Here is a 16532-nt window from a genome sequence, read left to right on the forward strand (position 1 = left end):
TAACCTATTGGTATTGGGGGACTTCAACATCCATGCTGATGCCACTCCCTCCTCATAGGCTCTGGACCTGGTGTCTTCCATGGCGACACTAGGGCTCTCCCAGTTTGTTTCGGGCCCACACATCAAGCAGGCCACACGCCAGATTTGATCTTTGGCGTAGGTATAGATGTGATCATGTCTCCTTCGATGAAGGTGCCATGGTCTGATCACTACGCTCTGAAAGCCAGGATTGACTTTCCACCCCCACCCTGCTTAGGTGGCGAGCTGATCTGGGCTCGCCCGCAGAGGCTGATGGACCCTGATAGATTCCGCCAAGCCTTGTGGGACCTTGCTCCCCCTGGCGACTCATTGACTGAGCTTGTTGAGGGCTGGAATATCCAGCTCCTGGCAGCCATTGATGAGATCGCACCTAAGCGCCCTCTGCGACCCCGTCTAAACCGGGCTCTCTGGTTTACCGAGGAGCTCCGGAAAATGAATTGGGACCTCAGGCGGCTAGAGCGAGTATGGCAGGGTGCCCGCAACGGAGCCTCAAGAACATCTTATAGGGTTTTTATGAAAACCTACAAGATGGCAGTGAAAGCCGCTAAGAAGTCTTACTTCTTGGCCTCCATTGCATCTGCTAGCTCTCGCCTGGCACAATTATTTAGTATAATTAGGTCTTTAACATCCCTCGAGGGACAGCCAAATTTAAATAACAATTTGACACACAGTTGTGAGGCATTTGCAAGCTTTTTTGCGGAGAAGGTCCTGTTGCTCCGCCGTGACCCCCCCTGCCAATTTGGATACAATAACGGAACTGGAGCCTCCTTGACTGTTCTCGGGTCCAGTATTGGACCACTTTGACCGGATATCCCCAACCGATGTGGACAAACTACTCCGAGCTGGAAAGCCCACCACTTGTCCTCTTGACCCATGCCAGTCCTGGCAGATTAGAGCATGTCCAGACGAGGTGAGGGGCCCCCCTAGGGGATATCATCAGTTTGTCCCTTGGCACCGGGACATTTCCAGGGGAACTGAAGGAGGCAGTGGTGCGCCCGCTCTTAAAGAAAACATCATTAGATCCTTTAGATCTATCCAATTACCACCTGGTTTTGAATCTTCCGTTCCTGGGTAAGGTGATTGAGAGAGCGGTTGCTGAACAGCTTGATGGGTTTCTGGATGAAACATCAGCTCTGGATCCATTCCAATCCGGCTTCCGTGCTCATCATGGGACCGAGGCAGCTCTGGTCGCCCTAACAGATGGTCTCCACAGAAAAACTTACTGACAGTAAGAGCTTTTTGACAGTGGAATGGTCTCCCTTGGGAGATTGTGGATTCTCCTCCTTGGAGGTATTTAAGCAGAAGTTGGATGGCCATGTGTCGTGGATGTCTTTAGCTGAGATTCCAGCATTGGAGGGAGTTGGACTAGATGGCCCTCAGGGTCCCTGGGCTGAATGAAACTTGCTGCTTGCAGTTTGCAAAGCACATTTGCAAAGCAACTTCCTCCTGAACATGGTGATATTTTCATTGGTGATATTTTCCAATTCAAAATTCTGAATATGTGGCTTGTTTCCACTTTACACCTCTGAATTTTCACTTACAACACCTTGACTCTTGATAAGCCTTTCATTAGTAAGCCAAACGTTCCCTGCTCTTGAAGACAGGGAAGTCAAAAAACTGCATGCCAAAGCTCACTAAGTGGTGTCTCAGTGCTTTTCGCAAGGAGAGCAGTAACTGCTGCTCTTTTAATCCTTTAGTCACAGGAGTCAGTCTTTCAAGAGGTAGGTTGTTGGCCTCCTCTAGCTATTCAGTTTCTGGGTCAGTACTCCGGAACTCTGGCAGCCTGTCGTTTCCCCTTCTGTTTGCACTTACCATTCTCATCTTGGGAAAAGTTATGGAGGGAAGATTTAAAATTCACAGCATGCTGTACATGGAAAACTTTGTGAGAATGATGTATCGTGGTATCTAACACCTACTAAATTAGCAAAAATGTATAGAACTGCTACAAATATTTGTTGGATATGTAAAGATGAAGAAGGCACCCTCCACCATACATGGTGACCTGCAAGATAACAAAAGCATTTTGGGAAATGATATGTAATGAGTTAAAAAAAATATTTAAAATAACCTTTGTGGAAAAACCCAGAAGCGTTTTTACTAGGAATCTAAGGTGCAGAAATACCAAAGCAGCAGAAACGACTATGTATGCGACGACAGCAGCACCGATACTTTTGGTTCTGAGAAGGAAAAAAGATAAAGTCCTTACCAGAGAAGAATGGTTGATAAAAATGATGGACTACGCCAAAATGGCAAAAATGACCCAAAAGATTAGAAACCAAGAAGAATAACTTTAATAAGGAATGGGGAAAATTTGTAAGTTCCCTTGGAGAACACTGTACACAATTAAAAACATTGGCAGCATTGTAACAACACTTGTAATGTAACAAGAACTATGGTAAAAATGGAATTTTAGGAAAAAATGGAGAACATTATATGATGCAGTTGAATGGAATCCATGGAATCTCAGCTCAGGGAAGTCCAAGGATTCAGAGAATCGTTTATGTTTATGATTATGACTTTTATTTGAATGTGAATGTTAATTGTAAAATTGAACAATAATTTAAAAAATACAATGTGTTTAACTGAATCGCTTCAGTTGATTGATCCAGCCCTGCTCTGGAGGGTAGGACTCAAATCAATGGCTTCATGTTACAAAAAAGAAAATTCAGAAATAAACATATGGAAAAACTTGCTGACAGTAAGAGCTTTTTGACAGTGGAATGGTCTCCCTTGGGAGATTGTGGACTCTCCTCCTTGGAGGTATTTAAGCAGAAGTTGGATGGCCATGTGTCATGGATGTCTTTAGCTGAGATTCCAGCATTGGAGGGAGTTGGACTAGATGGCCCTCAGGGTCCCTTCCAACTCTACAATTCACTGGGACCCGGGGGAATGCCATGACCTAGAACCAAATGTAGACACCCACTGGGGTAAGCACAGCATGTAGGCAATTCGGATCATACATTGCTTTCAGAGAGTGATTACAGTTCTAATATTTCTGCTCTAAGTCGGTTTCTAAGAAGCACTGTCCTTGTCCTTCTCCACTGATGGTACTCTAAAGTGGAGTCAGAAGCACTTTCCACCCACAACCCATCCCAAGAACCAGATTTACAAAGATTAAGAAGACCTGTGCCATTCAAGAAGGCCTGTAGCTGGCCACACTACCAAATCAACATGGCAAATTACAGTAGAATCTGATCTATAAGATACAAGGCCAAAATGGAGGCGGTGCAATAATAATAATCAAAATATCTTTCAAACGCGGATGTCCCGCCCCACAATGAAGTAGTAACCATAGTCGTAATTAGTACAAGCTCTGTTTCTCATTGGAACATAATGAACCATGAGTCAAGCAGATATGTTATGGCCACAAGTCCATATGCCAGGGATCACTGAGGGTTTTGAGGCATGATTGTTGGGTGTAGTGAAGGGTTAACCTTCTGTGTCTCGAGGCTGAGAGGAGGCGCTTACAAGGGAAGTAAGCCAGGACGTGACGAAAGCAGCTTGGAATGCTGTGAGCTGAGTGAAAAGTGAAAGCAGCTTTGCTACGCAGCTGCAAACAGAGGGAGAAGATGCAGCTTGAATCAGATGGAATTTCTTGATTGTAAATATGCTACTTTTGAGCAAATAAAGTGATATTAGGACAGAAGAAACGTGTGGGACTTCTTTTACTGCCCTTTCAACACGGACGCTGTGCAATTCTGCTAATTGCTTTACGACCTGCAGAGGCGTGCAGGGGAAGCGTGCCGGACGCCGAACAATAAAGCAATAAATCTACCTAACAAAGGTTATGGGTGAACGTGAAGCGTGTGAGAAAGGGCTTTGAAGCTTTATTTGCTGATCGTCAGTTTGATCGACTGCCAAGCAAGACTTCAAAGGGCAGATCGGAGGAGGCTGACGGAGTGGGAGCTGAGAGCCATGACGTCCGGAGTGCCCAGTTTGGCTGCTGAGTGAGTACCTTTTGGAAAAGCCAACAGAAGGGAGACAATGGCTCAGCCCCATGAACATGGCTTTGAGCTTAAACTGCCATGTCAGAAACTGACTAGCCAAAATTGGCTGCAGTGGAGTTTTCAAGTGGAGCTTTTGCTAGTTGGGGAGCAGCTTTGGAATGTAATTCACCCCACACAGAATGCAGCTGGGAAAGCAGAGGCTAAGAGGGCTGCAGAGCAAAGTGAAGTTGAGAAGCGTGTGCTTGCTTTTTTGGCAGAAAGTGTGGATGCTCATCTGGTGCCTGTTGTCCTGGGTGCAAGAAGGCCAGAGGCTGCTTGGCTAGCACTCCAAGAAGCTTGTGGAGCTGTAGTGGGACGCAAGGGCCAAAAAGTGGCTGCATCCGAAAGGGAAAGGCAAGATGGCGCCGACCACATTCTTGAGAGCCGATACACAGCTGGGAGGAGCTGGGAGCCCCCACGGGGGGGGGGCGAAGGGACTGTTGCTGTTGTTGTTGCTAGCAATGCTGCTTGTGCTTTTGCTGAGCCTGGGAGCTGTGTGGATGCTGCAACGTGTCTGTGTGAGGAACCTGGAGAGAGGCCAAGTGTTGGAAGCCCTTTACCCATCAGAGGGGGTGCAGGAAAATGTCCTGGAGACCCCGTGAGCAGTGGGTGGGCAGTGAGCAGTGAAAGCTCAGAGACGCCTCTTTCTCCAAAAGCTGCCAAGAGTTGTTTACAACGTGAGTCGGAGCCTGGGAAGCTGAAAAGAGCTAGAGGCTTCAAGGCTGGCCACCTGCAGCAAGTAGAGATAAGAGCTTCAGAGTTGTGTGGGAACGCCGAGACAAGTCCAGTCTCCATGGCAACTGAGAGAGTTGCATCTACGGAAGCTGTGAAGGTCGTGGGCAAGTCTTCCTGCCGGGGGGAGTCTGTTGCCGTGACAACCAGAGAGGACATCTGCAGAAGCCCCAAGGAGGGGGGTAGAGAGAAGATTGTTGCCCTGGCGACCCAGGAATGTAAACAACAAGACTTTCTCACTGTAATAATAGACTCTGGTGCGATAAATTCGCTAGTGCCATCTAGCAGTCTTTTGAGGAATTGCAGGACAGTAAAAACTGAGAAGTTTGTTACGATTGCAGATGGAAGCAGAAAAAGGCTAACAGAGACAGGACTTTTCTTCTGTCCTTTTCTTAAGCATGAAGTCAAAGCTTATGCAGTGCCCGGTTTAACTATCTGTTTGTTAAGTGTGCATGATCTACTGATCGATGGTTTTCATATTTCTTTTGCAGGTGACAAATGTGAATTCTCCAAGGATGGGAAACACGTGTACACAGCGCAGTCTAAAGATAATTTGTTTGCTGTAAATGTGCCTTTTTCCACAGGAGAGGATGACACCGAAGATGCGAAGGGCCAATGTGTGAATGTAGTGCCTCACCATGGTTGTTCACATATTTGGCACCGACACTTCGCCCATTTGAATTGGAAATATCTCCAGAAAGCACCAGAGCTGACACAAGGGTGCAAATTTAATGTTTGTGACAAATTTTTAGATTGCAATGCATGTAAACAGGTGAAAATTGTGACATGCTCATATCCAAAGTCAGAGAGGCAGACCACACAACCCTTTGAATTAATTCATGCAGATTTGTGTGGACCCATGTCTGTTGAGTCACTGGGAGGTTTGAAGTATTCTCTGCTTTTGATTGATGATTTTTCGAGGTCTGCTTGGACCTTCTCTCTGAAAACGAAAGGGGAGGCGGCTAAAATGATCAGGGATTGGATCACCGCAGTTGAGGTAACTTTTTCCACCAAAGTTCATGGTTTTCAAAGTGACAGAGGTGCTGAATTCACTGGTTCTGCTTTACAGGATTTCTTTAGGGAGAAGGGGATTAGCCACAGACTGACCACTCCTTACTCTCCACAACAGAATGGGCTGGCAGAGAGAAAGAACAGGAGGGTGCAGGAAGCTGTGTCTGCGATCCTGTGGGACGCAGGGCTACCCCAGAAATATTGGTCTGAGGCCTGGCGCTATGTGGTCCATACGGAGAATAGAGTGTACAACTCTAGTGTAGGAAATACACCGTATTTCTTACTGCATGGAAAGAAGCCTAAGGTACACTACCTTCGTGTGTTTGGTTGTGAGGCTTGGGTGCTTATTCCAAAGGCTCTACGCAAGAAAGGTGAGCCAAGATCTAAAAGAATGATCTTTGTAGGGTATGAGCCTGGCTCAAAGGCCTGGCGGTTTGCGTACCCAAGTGGAGACCAGTCTGGGTTGGTTATCAGCAATAGCGCTGAGTTCTGTGAGCAAGCCGGTTGGAAGCGTCTGCACGCTAATCCAGACATGATTCCACAGCAGTTCTATGACTCAGACGTTGAGGAGGAAGAGGAACTTGTTGCTGGGGACCACGGTCCAGAGCGACAGAGGCCAAGGCAGGGACAACTCAGGATCCCTCAGAGGGGGGAACCTAGAACACCTCCTCAGGCAAGTGTCAAGTTTGAGCCAAAGAGTGAGCCTGCTTCACCTGCTGGACCAGCTGTAAGGCCCAAGAGGCGCAGCAGGTTAGAGGGGGAAGACACTGAGGATGATTTAGCTGGACTCAGTGAAGAAGCAGGTTCACCAGGATTCACACTGAGGAGATCAGCGAGGACAAGGAGGCCTCCTGATCGGTACGACGCTTCAGGCGTTTGGGTAGGTGTGGCTAGATGTGAACCTGAATCCTTCGAGGATATTCAGAGTTTACCTGAGGAAGAAGCAGGCAAGTGGCACAGGGCAATGGACAAAGAGATGAAGTCCATGAAAGATCTAGGTGTGTTCTCACTCACAGAGTTGCCACCGGGAAAGCAGGCTGTGAGTTCCAGGTGGGTTTACCGCTTGAAACCCACTGATGCTGGAGAGCCGCAGTATAAAGCCAGGTTAGTTGCTCGAGGATTTACGCAGAGGAAGGGAATACACTTCACGGAGGTGTATTCGCCAACGTCACGAGCGGAGACTCTGAGAACGCTTTTAGCTTGTGCAGCACAGAGAGGCTGGAAGGTAAACCACTTTGATGTGGATGTTGCCTACCTTAACTCAGATCTCCAGGCGGAGCTGTACATGATTCCTCCTCCGGGGTTTGAGAATTTAAGGCAGGATGTTGTGTGGAGATTGCACAAATCCATCTATGGATTACGTCAATCTGCTAGAAACTGGAACATGTGCCTGAATGAAGCCTTAGAAGAGCTAGGTTTCAGGAGAAGTGTTGCTGATAGTTGCTTTTATTTGAGAGGTTCAGGAGCAACACAAGAGTATTTGCTTATTTGGGTTGATGACGTGCTATTCTTCTCAGAAACAGATGAACAGGCAGAGAAGTTTGCCAAAGAGCTAGGTAAACGGTTCAAGCTTAAACAGCTTGGTGCTGTCAAAACCTATCTAGGTGTCAATGTTGAGCGTGCACAGGATGGAAGTTTTTTGCTCAGCCAGAGAGGTAAAATTGAGCAATTGCTTCAGAAAATGAGGATGAGTGATTGTGCAGGAGTGAGAAGTCCTATGGAGACTAGTTTTGTGAAGGACAGCCAGCAAGTAGAACGCGCTGCGTTCGAAAATACTGAAGTGTTTCAGTCAGCCCTAGGGAGTTTGTTGTACTTGTCCTAGTGGAGCACACCTGATATAGCGTTTGCTGTCAATCTGCTCAGCAGGGAAGCATCAAACCCTAGTGTGCAAGCCTGGAATGGCATCAAGAGAGTTCTGAGGTATTTGCAGGAGACCAAAGACTTTTGTCTTAGGTTGCCAGCACAAGGAGAAGTCAAACTGACTTGCTTTGTCGACTCGGATTGGGCTAATTTTGAGGATCGCAAGTCTGTGTCTGGCCTAGTGGTGAAGTTTGGGAACTCAGTAGTTGGATGGAGGTCCAAGAAGCAAAGTCTTATAGCGCTCTCATCCACTGAGGCTGAGTTTAGTGCTCTTTCAGAGATGTGCAGAGAAGTAGAGTTCTATGCTTGTTTGGTGCAGGAACTCTGCGAAGTGGATTGTCTGCCGATACGTGTTTTCGAGGACAATCAACCATGCCTGCGTTTGGCAGAGTCAGGTCAGTTCAAGGCCAGAACTAAACACCTAGACATTCGCTTTCGGAATGTGTGCCAGAGTGTTCAGGAGGGATTAGTTGCGCTGAAGTATTGTCCCTCTGCCAAGAACCTAGCTGATGGGTTCACGAAGCCACTCACCTTCCAAAGACATGGGGAGTTTTGTGAAGGTCTGGGTTTGGGACGACCAAGGGTCGATTCTCCCCTCAGACGCGAGACAAGAGGGGGTGTTGGGTGTAGTGAAGGGTTAACCTTCTGTGTCTCGAGGCTGAGAGGAGGCGCTTACAAGGGAAGTAAGCCAGGACGTGACGAAAGCAGCTTGGAATGCTGTGAGCTGAGTGAAAAGTGAAAGCAGCTTTGCTACGCAGCTGCAAACAGAGGGAGAAGATGCAGCTTGAATCAGATGGAATTTCTTGATTGTAAATATGCTACTTTTGAGCAAATAAAGTGATATTAGGACAGAAGAAACGTGTGGGACTTCTTTTACTGCCCTTTCAACACGGACGCTGTGCAATTCTGCTAATTGCTTTACGACCTGCAGAGGCGTGCAGGGGAAGCGTGCCGGACGCTGGACAATAAAGCAATAAATCTACCTAACAATGATGGCATACACTGGCTGAACACCAAGGAATGGTGGGAAGTATGACCTGGGGAATTTCCAAGGGATGAAGACTGAGAGCCCAGGGATTGGTGATCAGACAGGGACAGTGTGTGGCAGAGAAAAGTCCAGAAGCAGAAGCAGAGGCAGAAGTAGGAGATAGGAGAGGCCAAGAGGCAGAGATGAGTCAGGCTAGTGAAGGAGCCAGGGTGTCCCCCCTCCTGCTGCAACAAGCTCCCCTCTCCCGGTGTCTCCCAGGACCAGAAGAGGGATGAAGAGGGAGGAGCAGAGAAGGGTGCATCAGTGGAGTCTTAGATAGCATGGAAAGGACCTGGGGAAGGAGGAGAGCTAAACAGTTGTGGGAAGGAGGGGATATTCACCCTCCACAACTGCCTCATGGGGGCAAGACCTACTGAAAAGAGTTGCTGTGGCCTGGCACCTGTGAGCAGGCCTTGCTTCTTCTAATATTCTAATTATTCTAATAAGAGTTATCGTCTTCTTTTTGTTGTTGCTTAGTCGTTTAGTCGTATCCAACTCTTCGTGACCCCATGGACCAGAGCACGCCAGGCTGTGCTGGTCCCCGTGGGAGTTTACCGTGGGGCGAGGTCCAGCAGCTGAGTTGAGGGTCGGCAGACAGTCCTCCACGGGCGAAAACGGGGTCCACAGTGAGAAGCCGGGCAAGGACAGGAACTCTGGGGGAACAGGACTGGGTGCTGGCCGAAACAGCTCTTCAACAACGTTACTCCCACAACCTGGGACCGGGCTGACTGGCCTTTATCTTCTCTGAGGCCAGGGGCGATCCTGGCCCCCAGGAGACCCGCCTCTCCTGGCCTTAAGGCGAGCACTCCTCCTGGGAGAAACCAGTTCCCTCCACCTCTCTGCCCTGAGCCTCTGCAGCTCAGGAGAAGCTGGAGGGTTACTGGACCCAGGGGGAGACTCACCTTCCCCTGACAGGGCTGGGAGAGGCGCACCTGTAGGCACTGTGTCCTCAACCACCTCTGGAGCCAGAGTGGATTCACCTGGTGCCTGCTCCTGAGGATCCGGCACAGGTGCAGGCGCTTCAGAATCAAGGCCCTGCCCCAATTCAGCCGGCCCTGGAGGCGGGGACTCCTGTGCAGGCTGGGATTCCTCCGGTACAGCCTCTGAATCGGATTCCCAGGCCATCACACAGGCACTCCTGTCTTCCATTGCCTCCCACAGTTTGGTCAAACTCATGTTCATCTCTTCGAGAACACTGTCCAACCATCTCGTCCTCTGTCGTCCCCTTCTCCTTGCGCCCTCCATCTTTCCCAACATCAGGGTCTTTTCCAAGAAATCTTCTCTTCTCATGAGGTGGCCAAAGTATTGGAGCCTAAGCTTCATGATCTGTCCTTCCAGTGAGCACTCAGGGCTGCTTTCCTTAAGAATGGAGAGGTTTGATCTTCTTGCAGTCCATGGGACTCTCAAGAGTCTCCTCCAGCACCATAATTCAAAAGCATCAATTCTTCGGCGATCAGCCTTCTTGATGGTCCAGCTCTCACTTCCATACATCTCTACTGGGAAAACCGTAGCTTTAACTATACGGAACTTTGTTGGCAAGGTGATGTCTCTGCTTTTTAAGAGGCTGTCTAGGTTTTTCATTGCTTTTCTCCCAAGAAGCAGGCGTCTTTTAATTTCGTGACTGCTGTCACCATCTGCAGTGATCATGGAGCCCAAGAAAGTAAAATCTCTCACTCCCTCCATTTCTTCCCCTTCTATTTGCCAGGAGGTGATGGGCCCAGTGGCCATGATCTTCGTGTTTTTGATGTTGAGCTTCAGACCATATTTTGCGCTCTCCTCTTTCACCCTCATTAAAAGGTTCTTTAATTCCTCCTCACTTTCTGCCATCAAGGTTGTGTCATCTGCCTATCTGAGGTTGTTGATATTTCTTCTGACAATCTTAATTCCGGCTTGGGATTCATCCAGCCCAGCCTTTCGCATGATGAATTCTGCATATAAGTTAAATAAGCAGGGAGACAATATACGGTAATTGGTAATTACATTTATTGTGATGATGGGTTTCAAGAGTAACTCTCACTGGCTTGAAATCAACAGGGGGGCAGAATTTGTAAACTAATGGGAGGCCAGAGCAGGGAAACTGAGGGGAGTAGAAAAGAGGCACGTAGGTGTTTGTGTACAGCATAGTAATAGCTAACTGATATTGCACCATGTACAAGTCTTTAAGTACATATGGGAGGATTATAGAGAGCATAATCCCACTTAAGAGTAGACATGATGAAATTGCCTGACATGACTAATTTAGTTTCATTAATTCCAATGAGTGTACTGTGAGCGTGATCTTACATAAATAAGCCCCAAAGATCCCATATTTTGTTGCAGGACTTGCTGCTTCTGTCACTCGTGTGAATGAATCACAATAGGTTCAGAATCCCCCAAGTGGATCAGGATGTCTATTCCTCATCAGCAGAAGCGTGTAGAAACCTTTTTGAAATTAGGATTTAATCATAGACATACGTTACAGCTCAATTGCCAGGAATTAAAAGAATAATATCAGCACCAATCATTCTGTGTGACTTCAAAGAGCAAGAAGGAATGGCAGGAAGCCTGAGGAGCAAGTGCAGAATGTTAATGAGAGATAAAGCACTGACTCCTTTCCCAGCTGGATTTTCCCGCTGGATATCTTTTTAAATTAAGTGTGGCTAGTCCTCATGCCATCATATGACACATTAGTTTGGGGGTATGAAAACCTGGCTTCAGCACATGTGGAGATTTGGTTGATTATGGCATCTCTAAGAAGCACAAAAGACTGCTTCTCTCGGCAAGGTCTTCCAACATCTTTTGGGCACGGACTCATGTAGCAAAGGACTCCTCCAGAAAACTTTTTGATTACACATTCATCATGATTTGTGCTCATAATAATTTCAAGGTGGTTACATCCAACTCCATTTGCAATACTATTTATGCCTGCAAAGATTTTGAGATGGTCATACAGTTTCATTTCCATTCTATCACATCCTTTAACTTTCTACTGAAAACTACATATGCACAGACTTATTTTTGTCACACTTTTGCAGTAGATATAGTTTCCCCAGACAGCAATAATGCGGGAGTGTTCAGGAAGCATTGCAGAAGAACTAACAAAGCAGAATATTCTTGTCAAGTATATGGCACAGAATTCACCCTCAATAAAAATACTGCCTGGTGGAACCAGTAGAACTAGTAACTGGTTGACATTCCACATTCTATCCTTAAAAACGGTGTGGGAAAAATTGCCTGAATTGGGTTTGCTTGCTGAAACTTTTCAGCATACTGACTAATCTAAACAAATAAATAAATAACAAAAACAAAAACAAAGAAAGGAAAAGAGAGAGAGAAATGCCAAGCCCTCTCTCAAAAGTAGGTCTTAACTCTTGTCTCACACAGAAGGGAGTGGACCCTCCCAGCTCTCACCTGGGTGCTTCCCTTTCTTCCCCCAGTCTCCCACCCTGGGAGATCTTTCCTTCTCTGCCTCTCACACAGGGTCTTTCACTAGCCAGATAACAACTTCATGTGTGTATTCAAAATATTCTAAATGTTCCGGAAGAACTTAAAATAGAAAAAGGGACATGACAAGGTTGCCCAATTTCCCCACTTCTTTTTATTTCGGTCCTGGAGGTTTTGCTGAACAAGATTAGAAGGGACCAGTTGGTTAAAGGTATACAGGTCGGAGCTAAACAGTACAAATTGAGAGCATTTGCAGATGATTTAGTACTGACGCTACAGGAGCCAGAATCTAGTACTAAAAGGGTTTTAGAACTGATTCAAGAATTTGGTCAAGTTGCAGGATTTAAATTGAACAAGTTAAAAACAAAGGTTTTAGAGAAAAATCTAACACCAATGGAGAGAGAGAGGTTTCAGAATGTGACAGGTTTAACAGTGGTTAAGAAAGTTAAATACCTGGGGATCAACATGACAGCAAAAAATGGGAATTTATTTAAAGATAACTATGAAAAATGTTGGGCTGAAGACTACCTACAGAAACATTGCAAAATTAAAGAATGTTAGAGTGATGATGGATTGAAATTAAGTGGTTTCTAGCTGCACAGGCTGTAAAGTTATATACAGATTAAAATTAAGGATTAGGAATAAAAAGGTTAAAAGAACGGAAAATTGGCTATTAATAGATAAAAATTTAATGTTATACTATATTAAGATTAAGGATTGGGATTAAAAAAGAGGGAAAGGAATTGCTGGACAGACAAACTGAATTGGAATACAAAAGAGGGAGGTATGAGGAGGTCCAGAAAATAAGTAAATGTAAAAGTAGTGATGAAAAGATGGAATTGTTTTTAACTGTTTTTTCTTTTTCTTTTTTTGTATTTTGTATTGTGTATTTTTGTATTGTGTATTTTTCTTTTTACTTTTAAATTCTTTTTTATTGATGTGTCTCTTTTTATCTGAAACTTTAATAAATATCATTTAAAAAAAAAACCAAAACCAAATATTCTAAATATTCATTCCAGTATGCTATCCAATTGTATTCCGAGATAATATCCAGCTGTTCCTTGTTCTGCTAGGTGATATTTTCTCCCATCTTCAGCCCCAAATATTGCTATGAGTCAAGAATAGTCCTCTTCCAATCCAGGATGATGACTTTATCTCTCCCCCCCCCCCAAAAAAAATTCCAACCATTCCTCTATGTTTGAAAACAATAATTCCTTCATTTTTATTTAAACAGGAAATTCTCCACTGTAGTCATTTTTTTTAAAAAAACCCCATAGCTATTTACTTGTTGTATATTCATTATTTTACACATGTATTTTATTTATATCTTACGATCCCATTTCCTGTAGGGAAATTTATCAAGAGAAAAAGAAAAGCACTTCCATTTCTACCACTTCCATTCTACCACTTCCATTTTTTCCCCAATAGCATCACCAGAAGCTTGATAGGTTTTTCCTCTAAATTCCCTCCAAATAATACCCAGAATCCTTTCTGCATCATCTTGTAATTCTCTGCTTTAGAGAGACTAAGCAGCTCTTTCATGCAAAGGCATGAACTTCAGTAAACATTGTTTGTTCTGAGATGGCAACTTTTTACATTGATTTCTCTAAGTAATAATTTCTCCTTGATTTTCCTTTTTTTTTTTAATGATATTTATTAAAATTTCAAAAGAAAAAGATTACATTAAAAAGAAAATTAACAGTAAAAAGGAAAAATACAAAATACAAAATACAAAAAAGAAAAACCAGTTAAAAACAATTCCATCTTTTCATCACTTCTTTTATATTTACTTGTTTCCCAGACCTCCTCATACCTCCCTCTTTTGTATTCCAATTCAATTTATTAGTCCAGCGATTCCTTTCCCTCCTTTTTAATCCTGATCTTTAATCCTGATATATTATAACATTAAGTTTTTAGATATTAAAAACCAATTTTTCCATATTCTTTTATACCATTACCACTAGAAACTGCTTAACTTCAATCCGTCATCATTCTAACATTCATTAATTTTACAATATTTCTGTAAGTAGTCTTTAAATTTCTTCCAATCTTCTTCCACCGACTCTTCTCCCTGGTTTCGGATTCTGCCAGTCATTTCCGCCCATTCCATATAGTCCATCATTTTCATCTGCCATTCCTCCAGTGTGGGTAGATCTTGTGTCTTCCAATGCTTTGCAATAAGTATTCTTGCTGCTGTTGTAGCATACATAAAGAAAGTTCTGTCCTTCTTTAACACCGATTGGTCGACTATGCCCAGGAGGAAGGCCTCTGGTTTCTTCAAGAAGGTAGATTTAAATACCTTTTTTAATTCATTATAAATCATCTCCCAGAAAACCTTAATCCTTGGGCACGTCCACCAAAGGTGAAAGAATGTACCTTCAGTTTCTTTACATTTCCAACATTTATTATCGGGCAAATGGTAGATTTTTGCAAGCTTAACTGGGGTTATGTACCACCTGTATATCATTTTCATAATATTCTCTCTTAGGTCATTACATGCCGTAAACTTCATACCTGTGGTCCATAACTGTTCCCAGTCGGCAAACATAATATTATGTCCAACATCTTGTGCCCATTTAATCATAGCAGATTTCACCGTTTCATCCTGAGTATTCCATTTCAGCAGCAAGTTATACATTCTTGACAAATTCTTAGTTTTGGGTTCTAACAGTTCTGTTTCTAGTTTTGATTTTTCCACCTGGAAGCCAATTTTCTTGTCCAAATTGTATGCCTCCATTATCTGATAATAATGAAGCCAGTCTCGCACTTTGTTTTTTAGTTTCTCAAAACTCTGCAATTTCAGTCTATCTCCCTCTTGTTCCAGAATTTCCCAATATTTCGGCCATTTGACCTCCATATTGAGCTTTTTCTGTGCTTTTGCTTCCATCGGTGACAGCCACCTTGGGGTTTTGTTTTCCAATAAATCCTTATATCTTATCCAGACATTAAACAATGCTTTCCTGACAATATGATTCTTAAATGCTTTATGTGCTTTGACCTTATAATACCACAAATATGCATGGCATCCAAATACATTATTGAAGCCTTCTAAATCCAAAATGTCTGTGTTTTCAAGAAGCAGCCATTCTTTCAGCCAGCAAAAAGCTGCTGATTCATAATAAAGTTTAAGGTCTGGCAGGGCAAATCCACCTCTTTCCTTTGCATCCGTTAATATTTTAAATTTTATTCTAGGCTTCTTGCCCTGCCAGACAAATCTAGAAATATCTCTCTGCCACTTCTTGAAGCAATCCATTTTGTCCACAATTTGCAATGTTTGAAACAAAAACAACATTCTAGGCAATACATTCATTTTTATCGCAGCAATACGGCCTAGCAATGAAAGCTTCAAATTTGACCAAATTTCTAAGTCTTTTTTCACTTCTGTCCAACATTTTTCATAATTGTCTTTAAATAAGTTCCCATTTTTAGCTGTCATATTAATCCCAAGGTATTTCACTTTCTTGACCACTGTTAAACCTGTCTCATTCTGAAACCTTTCTCTTTCAATCACTCTTAAGTTTTTCTCTAAAACCTTTGTTTTTAACTTATTCAGTTTAAATCCTGCAACTTGACCAAATTCTTGAATCAGTTCCAAAACTCTTTTAGTACTAGATTCTGGCTCCTGTAATGTCAATACTAAATCGTCTGCAAAAGCTCTCGGTTTATACTGTCTAGCTCCGACTTGTATACCTTGTATACAGGAAAGTGTGTGTGGGTTTCTTATCATAACCAGCTATGAAGCAGAGGGCCGGTCCACCCACAAGGCAGGCTGTGACAGCTGCCTTGGGCAGTGGAATGCCAACAGGAGGCATCTCTGGGGGTGTGCTGCCTTGCCATCTGAAGAATTAGACGAGCGACCACAGACTCCTTTCCTCATGACTATGAGAAAACATTTAAAGGGCTGTCCAGAACAAAGGTTCTCTATTATTGTTGCACTCAACAGGAAATAGGTTACCTAGGAGCGAAGAACTAGGGGCTGAGGTCCCTTCAGTGCCCCTATAAAATATGTGAAGGGGCCTGGCTCCACCAAAGTTCATGGCAATCGCCATTCTAATAGTGGACGTGAGCCACATTATGTGATTGATTATGCGAGGTGGGGCTCACTTGCCCCCTTGCTCATATTTTATTCAAGTTGGCACCTCTGATGGATTGCAACTAGCAAGTGCTCTGTGGAAGTAGCAATTGTACTGCACTGTGGTTCGATTCAACTGCAGGAAAAGTTTGTTGGCTTTTGCAATTGTAATGCATTTACTATCCTGGCCCTCATTGCTGGATTAATAAGAGCTTGAACTCAGAGTTCTTTCTGAAGGCTTTGATGCCTACATCAGATTGGTACCTTCCCAAGGCACAGGTTACAAGGAGTAGCAATTCCATAAGAGGGGAAGATATCCATATTAAATACCAGATGACTCTCTGGCTACTGGAAGTAGATCACAGTCTCTCGGGAGTTCAAT

General features: G+C 44.2%; 1 protein-coding gene across 6 annotated transcripts in view; it reads left to right on the top strand.

The window, feature by feature from the left end:
- The window catches only part of VWA5B2 (von Willebrand factor A domain containing 5B2), a 250334-nt gene that overhangs the window by 98587 nt on the left and 135215 nt on the right, over positions 1-16532 (top strand). The window lies entirely within an intron of this gene.

The sequence above is a fragment of the Podarcis pityusensis genome (genome assembly GCF_964106645.2).
Source record: "Podarcis pityusensis genome assembly, chromosome: 5".
In the NCBI taxonomy this organism is placed as follows: domain Eukaryota; kingdom Metazoa; phylum Chordata; class Lepidosauria; order Squamata; family Lacertidae; genus Podarcis; species Podarcis pityusensis.